The sequence below is a fragment of the Monodelphis domestica genome, chromosome 2, assembly GCF_027887165.1.
Source record: "Monodelphis domestica isolate mMonDom1 chromosome 2, mMonDom1.pri, whole genome shotgun sequence".
Classification (NCBI taxonomy): domain Eukaryota; kingdom Metazoa; phylum Chordata; class Mammalia; order Didelphimorphia; family Didelphidae; genus Monodelphis; species Monodelphis domestica.
Genome location: NC_077228.1, coordinates 61,557,658 through 61,579,077, shown reverse-complemented (window position 1 = coordinate 61,579,077; position 21,420 = coordinate 61,557,658). Strand labels below are relative to the sequence as shown.

The window sequence follows — 21,420 nt, the reverse complement described above, 5'->3', positions numbered from 1 at the left end:
TAGTGGCAATGCAGTGATCCTGAACAACTTGGAGAAATCTATGAGAAAAACCACTATCCACATTCAGAGAAAAAACTGTGGGAGTCTAAACACAGAAGAAAAACAACTGCTTGAATACATGGGTCAAGGAGATATGGTTGGGGATGTAGACTCTAAATGAATATCCTAACGCAAACACCCGCAACATGGAAATAGGTTCTGATCAAGGACACAAGTAATACCCAATGAAATTGTGCGTCGGCTGCAGGAAGGGTGGGTGAAGGGGAGGGAGCAAAATAATGTGATTATTGTAACCAAGGAATAATGTTCTAAATTGACTAAATAAATTAATTTTAAAAAATAACATAAACTATTTTTAGGCAATAGGGAACTAATTAAGATTTTTGAGCGGAAGAGGGATATGACCAGATATATGTACAAAGTTTGGTCCAGCAGCAATATAAAAGGGAGTTTAGAAGGGAGAGGCAGAAATAGACTTAAGTAGATGGCAGAAGAAGTTTTCTACTGTTAGTTGTTATTCGCCCTTCTTTTTTTAAAAGGACCAATGACATCACCCTGTGACTTGCATGACTTATGCCTGAATTGGATTTAAGTGAGACAGAGTTGCACAAAGTCTTCAGTCAGATTCTCTCTTCTGGAGTCAACAAAGTCCAGTGACAATACAAAAGCCAGGAAGACTGGCGATGACCTGGCATGCAGAGGATGATCTTGGCATTTTCAATATCGGACCAAGCTCTAAGCATAGCATCTGCTTTAGCAGACTTAATAGCCTTGGAACAACTTTTTGGAGCCACAGGTGAGAGTTGAATGCCAGGTGGACACCAAATGTGGATAAATAGCCCTGAAAAGTATGTAAGGGTGTTCAAGGAGGACTAGCATCTCTGGCATGAGGGCTTACTATGGTAATAGTGAGAATAAAGAAGAGGGATAAATTACAGGAGAGATTATGAAGGTAAAGTCAGTAGGGCTTGGCAACTGATTAAATCTGAAAAGTGAGGGAGGAGGAGTCGGTGATAATGAATGTCAGGGTTTCCAGCATAGTGTTAGGAGCCTACTTCCTTAATATCATAATTGATATTATAAATTAACAAGTTACCTTCTGCATGTTTGGAATAGTGTGGGGAAAGGTTGTTATAAATATTTCACCTCCATACTCAGATCTAGTCAGGAAAAGACAGTCATTTTGGAGGATTTAAAGGAGTGACTTTTTGTAATGAATGAGGTAGTACTTTTATTAAAAATTTACTTGTTCCTCAGTAAAAAGGTCCAAAGGAACATTTCCACTGCCCTTCCAGGCTAGCAGAACTTAGAATTCAGAATCCAAGCCATAAAAGGGCATAGTTGATAGATGGTAGCAAGAAGAAGCATGTGACCTGACTACAATAAAATCCAGGCTTTCTGGAGTCATATCTTCTCTACCTAGTATTCAGGAAAGTGGAAGCTTTTTAGTTCTTTTCTCTTTGTCCCACCTCTCTTCTGGAGGATAGAAAGCATTGTGGCTTTTGCTGTGACAGCAGTAGATAAAAGATTGCTTTTCTGGTAGGTGGAGGAACAACAATCTTTATGGTCTTGTGTCAAAACTCAAGAAAAGTATCAAATTGATATGTTCCCTTCAGAAATATTTTAATTCTTATATTCCTGAGAGTGTTAAGGATTTTACTCTTCCTGTGTAGGAGTCATTTCTGATAAATTTGTGTATTCACTTAATCATCTAGCTTTACTTAGTGCCTCCTATATGCCAGTCCTAAGTGCTATGGATACAGAGTCTATATATATACTTGGTAATGCCCACTAAATGTCTCTCTCGCCTCTTTCCTTCTTCTTTCTCCTCTTTCCTTTCTAAAAATTGTATATGTTTATTTAATGGGATTCACCCTAAATGTCACTTTAATCTCAAAAAGTTGTTGCAAGAAATCATAGTTTTGCTAACAATGAATAACTAAATGAATTTAGTGTTGTTACTAACAAGATGAATAAAGTTGGAAAGAGGAACAGGTTTAGTGTCTGCATAAAAAACTCCACTTTAGTGTGAGATTTTGACAAACATAGTAGATGGAAGAAATGTACAGTTAGACAAGAAGGAACCAATAGGGAGGAAAGGAATGAAGATGGAAGATAGAGAGGAAATATAGTTAAAGTAATTTTACTACAGGAATCAGGAGAGAATGAAATCAAGAATACAGATTAGACTTGATGAGGAACAGGGATACTATTCTTCTAGCAAAGGAAGGAGAGAGCTAGTGATAAAGCTAAAAAAATTGAGGAGCTCCTGTTGTTTAGAGTTAGGTATGTGACACAAAAAAATGTTAATACCCCCCTAAAACAGATAGTCAATAAGAGTAGATTAATTTGATTGTATGTTACTATATCTTGTTCAAACAAATGCAGGTACTTGCACTGTGATTTCATTAGCTCATCCTCAGCATTGAACAGATAAGGAATAAAATCCATTCACTAATTGAAATTAGAAGACTTTTACCCCTAATCATTATCTACTTCTCCCTGACCCAGGACCTTGTTGCCAGTCATCTTCTTTTTCTAAAGAATCTTTAATCATTTCATTGTTCCTTCTTAGTCATCCAGAAACATGCTAATATCTCTCTATATGAAAAATAAAATAACTACAAAAACCAATTTCCTTTGACCTGATGATCCTCTTAAGTCAGTGATGGTGAACCTTTTAGAGACCAAGTGCCCAAACTGCAACCCTCATGCTTCATGTGAGCCCCCCATGTTACTCCAGACAGGAGAGGGAGGAAGAGCTCCCATTGGGCTGCTGGGCAGAGGGGCGGGATATGATGGAGAGGGAGAAGGGAGCAGCCCCGTCCAGAACATGTGCCATCAGTTCACCAACAGTCTTAATTAAGCTAATTTTCTCCCTTTCCAAAACTTTTAACAAATTTATTGGAAGAACTGACTATATTTGCTGCTCCTAGTTTCTTACCACTCATTCTTTTCTTTAATGTCTGTCAGTCTGACTTCCATCCCTACTTATCTATTTTCTTGAAAGTATTCATTGACACTCTAAATTGCCAAGTCCAATTATCTTTTCTGTCTTCAATTTATTTAACTTCTCTGCAGTAAGTGATTCTGAGGACTACCCTATCAGTCCAGACACTTTCTTTTACCTTGATTTTTCAGAAACTACTTTTTCCCAGTTCTTCCTCTTCCAACTTGTAGCACTTCTTTCTTCTTCCCCAAGGTTATATCCTTAGCAGACTTTTCTCTTTTTTAGGTTCAACCTTGGTAGCCACTTAATAAATGCAAACTGATTGATTATAGTGAGTGGATAAGAATAATCAATCAGTATACATGTATTACAAACTTGTCATCTTTCTTCTAAAACTTATTCTTTATTTCCTCATTCCTGTTACTATTGTTACTATCATTCCCAGTTATTCATGATTAGTATAATCTGACTTATCTCTCCTTTGAACTCACGTCTAATCAATCACCCAGCAGCACCACCTCAATTTAGGCCTTCATTATTACTCACTAGGAATACTGTAATAATCAAATAACTGTTAACCATTTTCACATTTTTCCATCAAATACTTACTATATAATACTGCCAGATTAATTTTCTCAGTGATATCACTCAACTGTTAAAAATCATTCCTATTATCTTGATTCTGGACTCCGCAGCCAACTCTTCAAGGCCCTACACAATCTGGATTCAGTGTAGCTTTATAGCCTTACTATACTGTAGACTCCAGTCTAACTGAAGTGGGCTTCTCTCTCTTGCTTTGCTTCTTTTATGCCTTTGCTTAGTGTTTCTCCACTCCTTCACCTTTTCCTATTGAAATCTTACCCATCTTCTAGGTTCAATTCATATACTACCTCTTCCCATGGTACTTTCCTAATCACTCCACAAGTGATCTCTCCCTCTTTTGAATATTCATAGCATTTTGTTTGTGCTCCTCTTCTGTATTTACCATATTCTATTTTGAATCATAGTTAAATGGAGGAATTATTTTTTAAAATAAGTTTTGTTGATTATTATATTATTAAACTTTCTCTGTGTCCCTTCCCATTCCCTTCCAGAGAGCCATCCTATATAATAAATAATATTATTTTGAACACAGAAGAGGAAAATAGATTTATACATTGAAAAAGTCCAAAAGCATGCATAATATGCAACACCCGTGGCTCTAAAAAAGCCTGGGTTGGGGATGTCTTCTCATATCTCTTCATTTGCATCATACTTAATCTTTATAATGTTGCCACATTCACTTTTAACTTATTTGTACTGTTGTTCTTTCTAATTACATTGTAGTCATTGTAGATATTGTTATCTAGGCTCAGCTTACTTCTCTCTTCATAGGTTTATATAAATATTTCATGTTGCTTTGTATTCATCATATTCATTATTTCTAAGAGCACAGTAACATTTCATTCCATTTATGTACCACAATGTATTTAACCCCAATTAATGAGCTTCCATTTTGTTTCCAGTTCTTGTCTATCACAAAAAGTGCTGCTATAAATATTTTGTTGTATATAAGGGCTGGATTCTTTTCCTATGTCTTCCTTGGGGTATAAGCCCAGTCACCTACATATAGATATATGTTTATATATCTTGGAGACCAAACCCTTATCAAAAAAGTCTTATAAAATTGTTTTTCCTAATCACCGACTTGCCTTCTTATCTGAGATGCATTAATTTTGTCTGTGCAAAAGCTCTTCAGTTTCATGTCATTAGAGTTAACTTTTATATTCTGTAATTGCCTCCATTCCTTGTTTAGTTAAGAATACATATCCATTTGTAACTGTAAGAGTATGCTCTTTAATATTAATGTCATGTAACTATTTTGAATGAATTGTGAAATACAATATTAGGTATTATTCTAAGCCTAATTTCTGCCAGACTGTTTTCTAGTTTTGCTGGCAGTTTTTATCAAATTACAGAGCTTTTATCCTAACTAATTTTTTTCTTTGAATTCCATTGTTGCTGTTTTCTCTTCACCAAGTCTGTTCTATTGATTGCCTTCTCTATATTTAAACAATTATAAATGGTTTTGATGACTACTGCTTTATAATGTAGTTTGAGGTCTAGAAGTACTATTCTTCCTTTATCCCTAACTCTTCTTTTCATCATTTCCCTTAATGGTTTACATCTCTTGTTTTTCCAAATAAATTTTGTTATTTTACCAAGTTCTATGGGGCACCCTCTTGGTAATCTGATTGGCATAGCATTAGAAGTAAATGCACTTTGGTCATATTAGCATGTTTATTATATTGGCATGGCTCAACCATGAGCACTGGATACTCCTCCAGCTATTTAAGTTCTTTATTGCTTTAAAGAGCAAATTATAATTGAAACTATGGAAGTCTTTGTGCACTCAGTAGGTTATTTCATGCATTTTGTAGTTATTTGGAATATGATTAGCCTTTGTGCTATTTTTTCTTGGATTTTGCTATTATTATTAAGAAATGTGGTTGGTTTTTGAAGATTTATTTTATAACTTGCAACCTTGCTGATGCTGTTATCTCAATTAATCTGGTTCAACATTGGGGTTCCAATGTGGATTTTCGGTTGGCCAATAATTTCCTCTCTTGCCTTGCTTCTGATTAGCCAAAGAGATGACTTTATTTTTCTCTCTGTTTGTCAGAAATTTTTCTAATAAATTTTCAACATCTATCTAAGTGGGGTCAAAAGTTTTGAATATGTTTTCCAATCTTTTTATAATTAATATTGGCTCTTCCTCAAATGAGGGAAGGTCTTCCTTGTATTTATTTAAATTCTCAGGACTGAAAGGTATATGTTGTTTTATAAATACCAAGTTCCCATTTTTATTGAAAGTTGGAATTTCCCTTAAAGGGAATAAACTTCTATCTGAATTTTCTTGTGTTTCTGTCTCTAGGTTTCTTGCTCCATTTTCAATGGAGTAGGTATGAGAAAGGGAAGTAGTGGCAAGCTGAGAGGGAGGGGTTGTTGGCCCATAGTGCCAGAAGGATGAGAGGTAGAAGCAGTATGGTGTAAAAATAGACTTGAACTCTGGACTTCAATCCCCAGAAGCCCTTGCTCCACTTCCCCAGAATGCTTTGTATTCTCATGTGGGCCGAGATCTAGAAGGAGTTTAAGCTGATTGCAAAGGCTTTTGTGTCTTCTTTTGGACTTCCGTTTTGGAGCAGACGTGGCTCTTTCCATAATGTAGGTGAGGTCTTATCTAGGCCTCTCTGGCCTAGGCACATGTTTCTTATTCTGTATTTTCTTTAAACCTTAATCTTCAATAAACCTCTAAAAATATAATACTCCTTGCAGAGAGAAACTAATTTCTATCTGCCTCAGTCTCCACTAAATTTTAATCTTTACAGTTGGTGACCATGAAGGGACAAAAAACTCTCAATCAATCTTCTGATTTCTGATCTTTAGTTCAGCTTTAATAGCTAGTGCCTAGACATTTTTTTAAGCCACGTTTCTCTGATCAAGGTGTTTTGTTTTTTTTTACCCTCGCAAAGCTGCTGCTCGTTCCAGCCATTAGATAGCTCCCCCACCCGACTCGGCCGGCCGGCCACTTCTCCTTTCCTGCCTGCAGTCCCGATCCAGACCTGTTGCGTTTGCTGCCCACCTGGCTCCTGGCTGCTTCGTTCTGCCTGCCTGTTTCTCTGCTGCTGCTCCTGACCTCTCTCTCGCTCATCTAGCCCCCCTGATTCAACCAAGATTGCAATCACCTGGTGACATGCCTGCCCAACAAACCCAGATCCTCGGAGCAGATCAACCAGCTGGTAACAGGGGATTAGGCTCCACGTGGGCGGAGTGGATCGGAGGAGGGGAAGAGACTAGAGGAGAAGAAACATATTTTTCAAGCAGAAACTTAAAAAGCAATGGGCTATTTAAAAGGATACCTTTAGACTGTTCTGGTAATTTCATTGATTTCACCTGTGTGCCAGAAGAAAGATTCAGCCCAAAGATTCAACTTTGAATTTGCAAATGGGTGGCTCAGGGAACTGAGAGCCAGGCCTACAGACATGCGGTCCTGGGTTAAAATCTGGCCTCAGATACTTCCCAGCTGTGGGTCCCTGAGCAGATCCAATAACCCCCATTGCCTAGCCCTTACTACTCTGCCTTTGGACAAAAGACATTTAAATGGATAATTAATTAAAAACACACACACACACACACACACACACCTAAGGAACTTTAAAGACTGGAGGTTATGATTTTAAGGCATTTCAGACTCCAATGGTTTATAAAAAATCTCTGCATTCTATTGTATTTTTCCTTATTGTTTTGTTTAAGATATAACTTTGTGATTTTAAGTTCATATATTACTGGATTCAATATTATTCTGTTACACTGTTCATTTAATGTACTGAGTTTTAAAAATTCTGTTGTTTTTCCCCTATAACTGTGCTGAACAAATATTATTGTAATTAAGCCCATATTTTAAAAAAAACAGCCTTTCTATTTTGAGTTTGTAAATTGTCACATAGAGGATAAATGGACTTCAGGACTGGTTATAATTGTATAACAACCTTTGGAAAATTTAATGTGCTAAATATCTCAAATGATTTTAAGGGTTTTTAAAATATGATTTTTGTAATTTTTTTAACAATCTCTGGTTATTTTGCCTTCCCCTACCACGAGGTAAGGTCTATAGCTGAAGTTAAATATATTTTATAAACCCCAACCTTCCCACATGTGAATGGAAGTTGGGAAGTTAATATCAGGGTATTTGTATCCCTAAAAAGCCTCCAAAAAAGGAGCACCCCTTTATTTATACTCTTCAGCTCACTATTTTACTTCCACCAGAATGATATATAGATTTCTTGATTATGTTCTTAACCCAAGATGAGTTTTACTTTGTTTAAAATATGTTTATTACCAGGTTGAAAGATTTGCTATGTTTGTAAAACTTGTGACAAATGTCCATCAATTCATAAGTTTTTAAAATGCCATACAGCAACTTATGTGAAATATGATAGTGTGTTTCTTTGCTATTGTAATTAATTGGGCTATTGAGAATTTTGGGGATATTGATACTACATATTTGTACTACTATTCTTTAAAAATGAAAAATATACCTTGCTCAATTCATTTGCCTCATACCTACAGTGGAGCATGGCTAGACATGAAGAGGAAATGGATCTCAGTTTTGGTGAGAAAGCCTTGTATTTTATATTTTCTTAGAATACAAGTTTAAGATACATTTGCTAATGCATGCCCTAAAAAGCTTGTGACTATAAAAATGATGCCACTAATTATTTAAAACTTTATGGGACTTTGCTTAATGATCCTGTCTGATTCCAGGACAAGATATACACACAAGAGCCATTGCACAGGGCCAAAGAAAAGCAAATCCAGGATGGATTGATGCACTTCTAGGCCAATACAAAGGTCTTGAACCTAGTGTGAAGACTCGAGGTTACTGTGTTTAACATTGTTAGACATAGGCTTTCCTTGTGTCCACACTCACTCTGAACATACTCACAGACGAGTATCCCCAAAACCTTGGCTCCTATAATCTGGTCCCCTTTTCTGTCTTTCATAGTGTGGTACCTTTCTGTAGTCCTGGCTATTGACTGGGTAAATGCATCATTGCTTAGATCATTTTGATTGGGCCCTGATTGAAGGACCTGTTATAGATTTATTTTTTACACATAAGACTTTGATAGTCTATATTTTCATCCAGAAATTTTTCTTTCTTTATTTGGATTTTTCTGATATCTTTTTAATATCTCTTGCCAATTGATTCATATACCTCATACCTCAGCCATGCATCCCTAAGTAATTCTGTTTTTTTTTTTTTAATCACCCTCTTAATGGGGGGAATGTAAAAAAAATAGCATTATTTAAATTGCAAAGTTTAAATTCCTTTTGAGAAAAATTTTGGGTAAAAAAGAAGCTACCTCTCTGAATCCAGAACTGAACTGTTGGAGAAGATACCATGAAGAAGCCTCCAGACCAGCCAGCTGCACAAAAATTGAACTTTGGGTGTAGTTGATTGAACATTTATTTGTATGTATACTTTCATGCCAAAGGAGACTGCCCCCTAACTGGCTTTTTGGCAATGCGTTCAGCAATTATTGGTTTTGTTTTTTTTCTTCAAAACACATGCAACGCTCATTCCACCAGCACCTGGTGCTCTGCATGAATGTTATCCCCAGTAGGCCAGCGATGTTTGCTGTTATTATAGCCGCCTCCACCACTTCCTCCTCCCCCAAGCTGCTCACCATGCTGCCTCTGAAAGAAGTAATCCACCATGGCGTCGTCCTGGGAGCGGCCTGCAACCCCTATGGATCCTGGGACCGGGCTTGAGTGAGTCCCTGCTGTAAGCGCCGCTGTTGCTGTGCCTGGGACCCTGCTGTTCTAGATGTCAAAACAACAGGCATGTTGGGATTAGCTGTTTCTTGCATGTGCTGTTTCAGGTGGGGGCTGAAGGAGTCCTGCCAGAGCACTGCTAAAATTAAAACAGTTGTGTTCTATCTAATTTAAGGAGAGAGAAGAAAAAAATTGAACTTACCTCTACAGCTGATCAAAATAAGCTATTAAAAGCTGATTTCGGGATAGTCACAATAAAGAAGAAGTATAGGAAAGTTAAGAAGATTGAGAGTATTTCATCACAACCGATGTGGTCGGCCAAAAATATTAAAAATTTAATTGTGGTTGGACTCTGAGAAGGAAGATATTAAGAGAGAAAGAGAGAGAGACAGAGACACAGAGAGAGAGACAGACAGAGACAGAGAGAGAGTCAGACAGAGACAGAGAGAGACAGAGACAGAGAGAGAGACAGAGAGAGAGACAGACAGAGACAGAGAGAGAGACAGAGACAGAGAGAGAGACAGACAGAGACAGAGACAGAGAGACAGAGACAGACAGACAGACAGACAGAGAAAGAGAGACAGAGAGAGAGAGAGACTTCACATCTCCAGAAAGGCGGGGTCACTAAATCAGTCTTTCACTCACCAACAGTGATCACCTAAAGGGAAATAAGTCTGAGGTCTCCTGCACAGGTTCCTCCAGGGGTCCAGTTCCTCCAGTCCAACTCTGAGTCAGAGATCTCCTCCATCCAAATGTCTTCTTCTGGCCTCTGGTCCTCCTTTTAAAGATCTTTTTCTCTTGTGTCATCTCCCCTAAATTTCACATATAACAATCACAATAGACATTTTTCCCCAGGACTGCCCACTCTTTAGTTCACACCTTTGGTTAGATTATACCTTTTGTGTTACCACCTTTTTTGGTTAGTTCACCTTTTGTAGTTACTTAACACCTTTTTATAGTTAAAATGGGTAGATCTACTTAAAATATTGAGTTACCACCTTTTTGGGGATTAAGATCTAAAATTCGATTGTGGATTACAATGCAATTTTTCCAATAAAGGAAGAGCTAAGAACCTTCATTGGTACAATCAGGAGATTACAATTTAATCTTCACAATAAAGGAAGAGCTAAATATTTTCATTGTTACAGAGGATTACAACTTAATCTTCACACTAATATTTTCCAAACATATAATATCATCAATAAATAGGGATAGTTTTAGCCCTTTACCTATCTTTATACCTTTAATTCCTTTCTCCTGTTTTAGTGTTGCTACTTGCATTTCCAGATTATATTAGATAATAGTGGGAAAGAGTGGGCATCCTTGCTTTATCCCTGAATTTGTTGGGAAAGATTCTAGAATATCTCCATGGCATATGATACTTGCTTTTGGTTTTAGATAGATGCTTTTTATAATATTAAAATAGTTCCCTCTATAACTATTCTTTGCAATATTATTAGCTTAAGAGTGTCCTGGACTTTATCAAAGGCTTATTCTGCATCTGCTGACATGATTATGTGGTTTTGGATCTTTGGGTTTTATTTACTTATTTTTTAAAACCCCTATCTTCCATCTTAGATTCAGTACTGTGTATTGCTTCCAAAGCAGAAGAGTGGTTAGGGTTAGGCAATGTGGGCTAAGATCAGACAGCTTGGAAGTGACTAAGTCCAGTTTTGAAGCCAGAACCTCCCTTGTCTAGGCCTGGTTCTCAATCCACTGAGCCACCTAGCTGCCCCCAATCTTTTAGTTTTTAATATGATTTACCACATTATTACTATTCCTAATGTTGATCTATCCTTGCATCCCTTGTATAAATAGAATTTGGTCATAATGAATAATTTTTTAAATAAATCTCTGTAGGCTTTTTGACTGGATTTTGTTTAAAATGTTAAAAGTCAATATTCCTTAATGATATTGGCCTACAGTTTTCCTTCTGTATCCTGCTTTAGATTTTATAACTATGTTTGTCTCATAAAAGGATTCTGACAGGGTACTTTCTCAATTTTTAAAATTAACTTGTGCAATACAGCTTTTAATTATTTGTTTGTTTAATTTGTTTAATTTTTTTAAAAGTCTGATAGAATTCTTTTGTGAATTAATCAGGACCAGGAATTTTGTTTTTAGTTTTTTCCTTTAGTAGTTTCTTTTTAACTAGTTCTATTTCTTTTTCTAAGACTGAATATTTAAGATCTCTATCTGGTTTTCTCATAGTTTGAGTATTTCATATTTTTAAATATACTCCTTCATTTTACATACTCAATTTTTCAAGCACTTAACTTTATAATATATTCTGATTATCCTTTTTATTTCTTCAAGTTCTGTTGTGATTTCACCTTGCTCTTTTGCTAATTTATTTGATTTTCTGCCCTTGTCTTTCTAACTAGAATAGCTAATCAGTATTATTAGTTTTATTGCCCCCAAAGAATCAGCATTTGGTTGTAATTTTCATGTACATATTCTTTAGTTACCAGTTTTTTTCTCTCTTAATTCTTGATGTCTCCTCTTATGCACTTATTTTAGGTTTGTTTATTTATTTGTTTCTAATTTTATTCAGTTCATTAATCCTCTCTTTTGCTATTCTGCTAATGTCCGTTTTTAGGGCTATGATTTTTCCCTGAGAACTGGTTTAGCTGCATCCAAGATATTTTTGGTATGTTGTTTCATCATTATTATTTTCTTTCATATAATTATTAATTGTTTCTATGATTTGTTCTTTGACCTATTCTTTATTTAGGATTTCTTTGTAAAAGCTCAATTGGGTATGTGTCCTTTATTTATTGAGTTATGATCTATAAAGGACATATTTACTATTTCTGTCATTTTACATTTGTTTGCAATATATGTTTCATAACAAATGGTCAGTTTTTTGTAAAAGTTCCATGTCATTCTGAGAAATGCACCAATTCTTTTGCCTTCCAATTTGAAGATACCATATGTTGTTTAACTCTAGTTTCTCCAGAAATTTATTCGCTTCCATATTTTCTCTTTTGTTTATCTTTCTGTTAATAAAATTGAGAGAGACCTCTGAAGTCTCCTGTCACTATTATGTTATTGTCTCTATTTTCTTGTAGCTCAGTTAACATTTATTTTAAGAATGTGGATGCTAAGGCATTTGGAGTACATATATCTCTTACAGATATTGGTTTGTTTTCTCTATGGCTCTTTTCAACATAATGCATTTTTCTTATTTATCCTTTTTTTAAATTTTTCAAATGTTTTTATTTTGTTAGAATTGTTGTTACTGGAGACAGTTGGGTGGCTCAGTGGATTGAGAGCCAGGCCTAGAGACAGGAGTTCTTAGGTTCAAACCTGGCCTCAGACACTTCCTAACTGTTTGACCCTGGGCAAGTCACTTTGAAGGTAACACAAGCACTGACAAATCCTGAGATCAAAGATGTGATCACGCTATTCCTCATGGCAATGGCCAAGGGTCAGTAAAACAAAATATCTTTGTAAAAGCAATTTTCTTGTTGTGACCATATCAGAAACTCACAGGGTTAATAAGTAATGAAACCTTCAATAAAAAGAAATGATTCGGGGGTTAATCCTAAATTCTTGAGTTTGGCTTAATTTGACTTTCTCAAAAGGGACCCATTCTGGCTCTCCTAATCAACATTGCCAGGGCCTTGTAAAATTAACATATCATATGGCCTTTACCTCTGAGAAGGGAAGCTAGAGATAAGATACCTTACTTGGAGCTTACCAAGGTTCCTATAAAGTCAGTTTCCAAGAATTGTCTCTATCACCTCTTACATATTCATATAGTCATAAGAAAATGGGTATCCACCCTGTAAAAAAGAGAATTTTGGCTAATCTTTGTTAACACAAGACTTGTACCTTTAATATGACCTATTGTAATGTTTATCCCCGATAGCAGTGAGAGATAATGGATTTACTGGCAAATAAAAAGTTGGAATTGGAAACCCCAAATGAAGAGGCTGAGAGGCTTTTTCCTAAATCTACCTTTGTCTCTGTTTTTCTTCTCTCCCTCCCCTATTCCATATTTCCTGTCTGCAGCCCCTCCACAGTTCAAGAACCAGCCTGGTGTTTATGATACATCTGGATGAAACATACTTAACCCTCATTGCCTAGCCCTTACTGCTTTTCTGCCTTAGAACTAATACATAGTATTATTAGTTAGATTCTAAGATGGAGGGTAAGGGTTTTTCATAAATTGTTGTTACTTCTGCTTTTTAAAAATTACTTTGGTACATGGTCAAATTTTTCTCCGTGTTATTATTTATTTAATTATTGTTTATTAAATCTCAGTTTTGTTTTTATGTCTTTGTTTTTTAAATGTATCTTATCCAATCTGTAACTTTTTTTTCATTTACTGGATTATTTAATCCATGCACATAATTTCTTCCATTTGTTTCTGATTTTTTTAAACCCTTACCTCCCGTCTTGGAATCAATACTCTGTATTGGTTCCAAAGCAGAAGGGTGGTAAGGGCTAGGCAATGCGGGTCAAGTAACTTGCCCAAGGTTATACAGCTGGGAAGTGTCTGAGGTCAGATTTGAATCTAGGACCTCCTGTCTCTAGGCCTGGCTCTCAATCCACTGAGCTACCCAGCTGCCCTCTGTTTCTGGTTTTTTAAAAGATATGATTTTTCTCTCTTCTGCTGTAAACATAATATTGTGTCTCAGCATTTATTTTAATTTTTTTTAAGTGACCCTATTCCTAGATAAGGAGTAAATGACCTCAGCAATCTAGTGTTTGATAAACCCAAAGATGCCAGCTTTTGGGATAAGAACTGACTATTTGACAGAAACTGCTGGGAAAATTAGAAAACAGTATGGCAAAAATTAGGTTTAGATAATTATCTCACACACTATATCAGTGATGGTGAACTTTTAGAAGGGCCAGTGATGATGTTGAGAAATGTCCTCAGGCACTGGTAGAGTTGGGGAGACTGCCTACATCCCTCTGACTTTCTAGTAAGGAACTCCCCTGAGTTCTGTACTAGGGTGACAGGCATGCCCGCAGAGAGGGCTCTGAGTGCCTCTTCTGGCATGTATGCCATAGATTTGCCGCCATGACCCTATACCAAGATACAGGCAAAATGGGTCCATGATTTAAACATAAAAAGTGATGTTATAAGTAAATTAGAGGGATGTAGAATAGTTTACCTGTCCAATCTATGGAAAAAAGAAGAATTTAATATCAAACGAGAGATAGAGAACATTGTAAGATATAAAATGAAATTTTTTGATTATATTAAATTAAAAAGGTTTTATATAAACAAAACCAGTGTAAGGAAAATTAGAAGGGAAGCAACATACTCAGAAAAAATAAAACAAATTTCTCAGATAAAGGTCTAATTTCTCAAATATATAAAGAACCAACTCAAATTTATAAGAAACTAAGTCATTCCCCAATTGATAAATGGTCAAAGGATACAAATAAGCAATTTTCAGCTAAAGAAATCAAAGTTATCAATAATCCTATTAAAAATGTTCTAAATCCCTCTTGATTAGAGAAATGCAAATTAAAACAACTCTGATAACATCTTATACCTAGTGATTAGTCAATATGACAATAAAAGAAAATAATAAATGTTAGAGGGACTGCGGCAAAATTGGAACACTAATGCATTGCTGGTGGAGTTGTGAATTGATCCAACCATTCTGGAAGGCAATTTGGAATTATACTCAGAAGGCATTAAAATAATGCATACCTTTTGATCCAGCAATACCACTACTAGGTCTATATACCAGAGATAAAAAAAAAAACAAATGGGAAAGGACCTGTTTTTTCAAAACTATTTAAAGCTGCTCTTTTTTGTGATGGCAAAGAATTAGAAACTAAAGGGATGTTCCTCAATTGGGGATGGCTGAACAAATTGTGGTATATGATGATGATAGAATACTATTGTGCTATAAAGAATGATGAGCAGTATGATTTCAGAAAGAACTGGAAAGACCCAATGTGAATTGATACAGAGTGAAATAGCAGAACCAGGAGAATGTTGTACATAGTAACTAAAATATCATGGGATGATCAAATATAATAGGTTTTGCTTCTAATAACAATATAATGATCCAGGACAGTTCTGAGGGACTTATGAAAAAAAGAATGCTATTTATATCCAGAAAAAGAACTGTTGAAATGCATTTATCACTTGTTTATTTGGACATATGATTTGGGGTTTTGATTTTAAATGATTATTTTCTTACACAAATGAGAAATATGGAAATATGTTTTGAATGATAATACATGTATAATTCAGTAGAATTGCTTGTCAACTCCAGGAAGGGGGAGGGAAGAGGGGAGGGAGAAAACATGAATCATATAATTTTGAAAAACTTATGTGTAAATTTGTTATTATAATAAAATAAAGATAAAATTTAATAAAAATAAAAAGAAATAAAGTGATCCTATTCTCATTGGCTCTCTTCTTTTCACCTGATTCTTCCCTCCTGTGAATTTTTAAATCTCCATCTTGCTTGGCCTAGCACCCAAAATTGTGCACACCCATACTACACGGGCATGTGCTAGTCAGTGACAAATCAGAAATAACTAACTGCCCACCTGGGCTGTCCTAAGCCAAGCTTGAGCCACCATTGGCACTTGTGAGGCACAGGAAGTGAGGTAGGGAACAGCCTCCGGAATTCGCTCACTTCCTGTGGACAGAGCTAGGCGGGAGTTGGTGCTAGGAGCTTGAGCAGGGAGGGGGCCCGCAGACAGCTTCCCTTCAGATCGGTCACGTGAGTCAAGGACTGATTTTCTTCTCTACCATGGCCCTTTGGGCCTAAACTCCCTCTGGCTCAGCCAGAAGGTTGAGTTAACCCTTTCCCCTTTTCTCCTCTCTCCTTCTCTCCCTCTCCCCTTTTCTTACTCCCATTGTGATTAAACCACCATAAACTCTGTTCTGACTTGAGTGTTTCATTTTAGGAATTTCATAAGTAAATTCCTTGGCGACCATAACTTAATATTATAACAACCTTTAAAGGTGATTTTTACCTTAACACTACTTTATGCTTACTCCATGGATTCCCCATTTCCATCATACCACACTCCCAGAAATATACCTATTTCTGCAGATATTAGAAAGAACATGGTCCTGTGGCAGGATTCCCCCCAAATTCCCCCCATTCTGCATTATACTGCCCACCACTAATTTATATTCTCCTTGGTTACTACTTATTTCCCATTTGATTATAGATCTCCTCTTTGGATTGATGTCTTCCCAGTTCCCCAGGAACTAGTTGCCAACAGGAGCTCCAACTCTTCCCTTCCTGAGGCAGGATGAGTGGTCTTTTGAAATCTCTGCAGATGACCCTTGGCATAAAGTCCCTATCTCCTTTCACAGAACATCTCTCCCCATCCCGCCTCCAAAATATGGCCTTCTTCCTTTCCTCTTCTTTTTTCTCTTCCTCTGCTTCATTACCCACTCCCCTGAAGACTCTTCTTTTTCTGAGAGACCAAAGGAGTTACATTCCCTTCATTTCTCACCCTCAACTAGGCCAGGGCACATCACACACTCCCCCTCTTATCATCCTTTTACACTCTAACCTTTGATGCACCCTTCTATTTTGAAATTTAGTCTTCTAGAAAACAATAACAATAATAACATTGGTTTATCTGTAGGTGGGGGGCTACCAAGTTCTGTCCATAATACCCCTGGCCTGCATATACACCATTATATCTACCTGCCTTCTGTCTGATGTATAGAAGAAGCAAATAATCTTTTCAGGCCTAGCTCTCTCTCTCTCTCTCTCTCTCTCTCTCTCTCTCTCTCTCTCTCTCTCTCTCTCTCTCTTTGCTTTTCTTTTTTTTTTTTAAATTAAAACCCTTACCTTCTGTTTTGAAGTCAATACTGTGTATTGGCTCCAAGGCAGAAGAGCGGTAAGGGCTAGGCAACGGAGGTTAAGTGACTTGCCCAGGGTCACACAGCTAGGAAGTGTCTGAGGCCAGATTTGAACCTAGGACATCCCATCTCTAGGCCTGACTCTCATCCAGCTTTCTTTCTCATAGAGTTTTGAATGCCTCTTTATTACTGATTGCATTCTGAGCTCCATTGCTCTTTAGAACACATTAGTTCATTCCCTCCAGTGTTTTCTTGTGGGTGCAAAATAGTCTTGTGTTATTAAAATTTTCCTTCTTTTGTATTTAAAGGTCTTCCTAATTGAATTGTTAGATTTAAACATTGTATGTGTTTTAGAGTTTACAATCTTACATGTGTTTCTAGAGGCAATCCATGTCTTCTTTCAATTGGCATTTTGTCTTCTGTGTTCAGGAGTTCCCTGCAAGTTTCCTTGTGTTATTTCTTGCATTATAGTGTTCAGATTTTTTGACTTCTCATGTTCTCATGGGATACCTATGATTCTTAGACTGTCACTATACATCCTTTTTCCAAGATGAGTATATTTTGTTTCAATATAGAACACGTTTTCTTTTAATACTTTTGCTTTTTTGCTTCTCTTCTTCCAGATTGTCTTTTGCCTCTGTGTATTTGCATTCTCAATTAGTTCTCTCTTTTGTTTCTTTGATGTTTTATCATAATGGATCCAAATTTTTTTATTCTGTCTATTGTTTCTTCTGTGCAGGCCCTAAAACCGTGATGGTGAACCTATGGCATGCATGTCAACACTGACACACGTAGCCATTTTCAATGACATACTGCCGCATGCAGGCTCAGCGTGCTTCGGGCCTGGGAGCCACATGCCCACAGCCGTGGCCATGGTGGGGGTGGGGGGTGGGGGGGCTGCTCCATGCTCTGGCCATGGGGGCGGGGGTGGGGTGGGGTGAGCCACCAATAGCACCCACCAGACAGCTGGGGCATGTGGGGCTCCCAGAGGGGGCAAGGGGCAGGAAGGAGGAGCATGGGGGAAGGAGTGCAGTGGTGGGCAGGCTGGCAGGTAGCACCCACCCCCAGCTGGCTGGGGAGGGGTGGGGTGGGGCTGGCTGAAGACTGGGTGAGGCTCTGGCCCATGTACAATGGAGGAGTGCCTGGAACCAATTACCAGACACTTTTAGCACCCTGAAAAATATAGCAATAGCTTACTCACAATTTTTCCCCTCTATGTACTTTTGTGAGACCTTATTCTCAGCATGAAATAATATTAAAACCAACAAAAGAAACAGATTGACAGATGAAGTTAGTAGCGATTGCTTGGGCTTGAAATTTACAAAATACCAACTTTCAATTGGAGATTTAGCCATTGAAATTCAGCAACAAAAAAGTCACTAATCGGCAGGTTAGTTAAAGAATTCCTCCTCCCTCTCCCTTATCTTAGTTCACGGCACCCCATACAAACTAAATAATATCAAGACCAACAAAAGAAACTGATTGACAGATAAAAAAAGAAGTCACTAAGCAGGTAAATTAAATAATTAGTTTTTTGTTTATTAAATACAGTTATATATTGCAATTATACATTTTTGTTATTTAAACTATAAATATTGTGAAGTTATGTTTTTTTTTTCTCAAAATGACACACTACCCAAGTTATGCTCGATTTTTTGGCAAATTTTGACACACCAAGCTCAAAAGGTTGCTCATCACTGCCCTAAAAATCTACTTTCTCAACACTCATTTATTTTTTAAACTGCTGAGAAATAGTGTATTGTGGTTCCATGTTCTTCTCAAATTCCACAGGATCTTTTGTTTCATTAAGTGTTGAATAATTTCTCTTTCTTAGACAGTTTTTATTAATAAATTACTGAACTTGCTTATTAGATCTAGAGGTAATATTTCCTTTGCTATTAATGTTTTTACTCTTGATTCATTTGCTTATAGTCAAAATCTTTGAGTTTTCTTACATGTGAGATCTTTGGTAGCACTTTGCATCTTGGCATGACAACAAATTCCAAGAAACCTCTTGGTATTCTTCCCTGCATTGCCAGCAAGGTGGGATCTTATGTCAGCTAAAAGAAGAAATAGCTCTTGGATCATATACTCTAACAACCTATATGTCATCATGTAAATTCAAAGCTTCCAGTAAAGGATGAGAAAGAACTGACCCTATTTACCCTAACATCATGACACTCTCACTCACATGGCAGATGTTCTAGGAAGAGTCAACCAGTTGAGTTCATGCCCAAATTATTGGTTGTCTTTTCTGCATTTGTATTTTTATTTCCTGATTTTAGGTGAATGAACTGTATATATTCATACTTGAGGGCAGTCTTGTGAGTTCAAAAGGTCCCAGAAGTTTTGGATCCATTGGACTGGAACTGAATGCAGCAGATAGCAGGGGAGGAGACACCAGCTAATATTCTAGTATCCTCAAAGAGGATGGCCACCAATAATAGAATTCTGGTGGGCAGAATATACATTGAGTTTGGATCTAAGCACAAGATCTGCTGACTTTTGCATCAACAGTACTGTGGCTATGACTGCTCTGAGTCACAGGACCATGCCTTTTGCGATGTTGTCCAGTTGTGAGCTATAGTAAGCTACTGGTCTGAAATTGGGTCCTAAAGTTTGCATTAGGCTTCATGGACAAATAGATGGAACTCTTTGTCATAGTCTGGGATTCCTAAAGTTGGGCTGCTATTATTGATTCTTTAAACTTTACTAGTGCTTGGGAGGTGCTCAGCATTGAGTCGCATTGGTTCTGTTACATTGTTTCTTCTAAGATCTGTCAGGCATTTGGTTACTTGATTATAGCCTGGGATCCATTGACTACAGAACCCTGTGGCTCCTAGAATCACTCTCAGTTGCCATTTGGTTCTTGGCACACTGAGCTTTGGGATGTCAGCTACTCTTTTCTTGGATATTTGCCTCACCCCCTTCTCCAGAATGAATCCTAGATATTCAACCTTTGGCGTGACCCATTGCAATTTAGATTTGGATACTTTATGGTCCCTTTTGTAAAGTTCATAGAGGAGTTTGGTACTATCTCTGAGACAAATCTTCACTGTTGGACTAATGAGGAGAATGTCATCCACAAAGTGGACCATGGTATTGTCTTCAAATATAATGGATTCCAGATCTTGCTTTAAAATTTGGCAAAATATACTGCCACTCTCATACCACCCTTGAGGCAGACAGGACTAGCTGATCTGAGTACCTTCCCAGGTAAATGCAAAGATATTTGGGCTTTCTTTATCTATTGGTATTGAGAAATAGCCAAGCTGAGATTAATAACTGTTTAAAATTTTTGCCTTGCTTGAAATTTGAGCTAAAATACTTGCAGGGCTAGGAATTACAGGATGTGACTTTATTACAAAATCATTCACAGCTATTAGATCTTGCACGAATCTCCATTGTGTATTTCCTTGGCTATCTGTCTTTGTTTTTTCGATTGGCATTATGGATGTGTTATATTCAGATATTATTGGTACAAGTATCTTTTGCTCCAGCAAACTTTTGATTATTGGTCTTATTCCTTCTTTGGCTTCTTTACTAAGCTTGTACTGTGGAATTTGTGGCGATATTCTTTGCTTAGTTTTTGACTTTCACTGGTGTTGCAGATTTTAATAATCCAATATCTGTGGAATGCTTAGCCCAAACTCCTTCTGGAATCTCTTTTGGTATTTCAAAAATCAAATTCGTTTCTTGATTTTGTTCACTTTCCAATTGCTCTAGAAATAATAAAGGATAAGCTTTCAGTGCATCCTTGGGAAGATGTAGGAATATTTTGCCTGAAGGATCACACTTGATTGTTGCGCTAATTTTGCACAGTATGTCCCTCCCTAAGAGATTTACCGGACATTCTGGAATTAATAAAAAAGGTGTGGTCCAGTGTCAGAGGACCCAGGATTACCATTTTAGATTGAAGTTTTGGTACTCTGAGTTTTCCCTGTAGCTCCCATTACTTGCACAGACCCCACAATTTTACTATTCTCAGGAGATGTATAAAATGGATCTTGTTGCACTGGTATCCACTAATGCTGGATAAGTCTCTTCTACTTTAATCATTACATGAGGTTCTTTAGTATTGGGCTGTTGGAATACTTCCAACATTGGTACTTCGAATTCAATTTTGCCTAGATCCCAGTCACTTGCTATGTGAGTTTTAATATCAGCTACTGAATCATCTTTTGATCTTCAACTTGCAACTTGTATGCTGTTTACATTGGGATTAACTGAGTTTGGGGACTTGGAGAACTTGGGATGCTGCTTTCCTTGTGCACAGACCCTAGAGATTTTGAAGGATTGAACTCCTTGACATAGGTGTTCAGTAATGACTTCTGTATTAGATAAG

The 21,420-nt window shown here is 37.0% G+C and overlaps 1 long non-coding RNA gene across 1 annotated transcript in view; it reads left to right on the top strand.

The window, feature by feature from the left end:
• Positions 1-15,636, top strand: part of LOC130457092 (uncharacterized) — a 28,665-nt gene extending 13,029 nt beyond the window's left edge. Inside the window, exon 2 of the long non-coding RNA XR_008916093.1 lies at positions 6,463-15,636. This is a non-coding gene — a long non-coding RNA (uncharacterized LOC130457092). The remainder of the gene's footprint in view (positions 1-6,462) is intronic.
• The last annotated feature ends 5,784 nt before the right edge of the window (positions 15,637-21,420 follow it).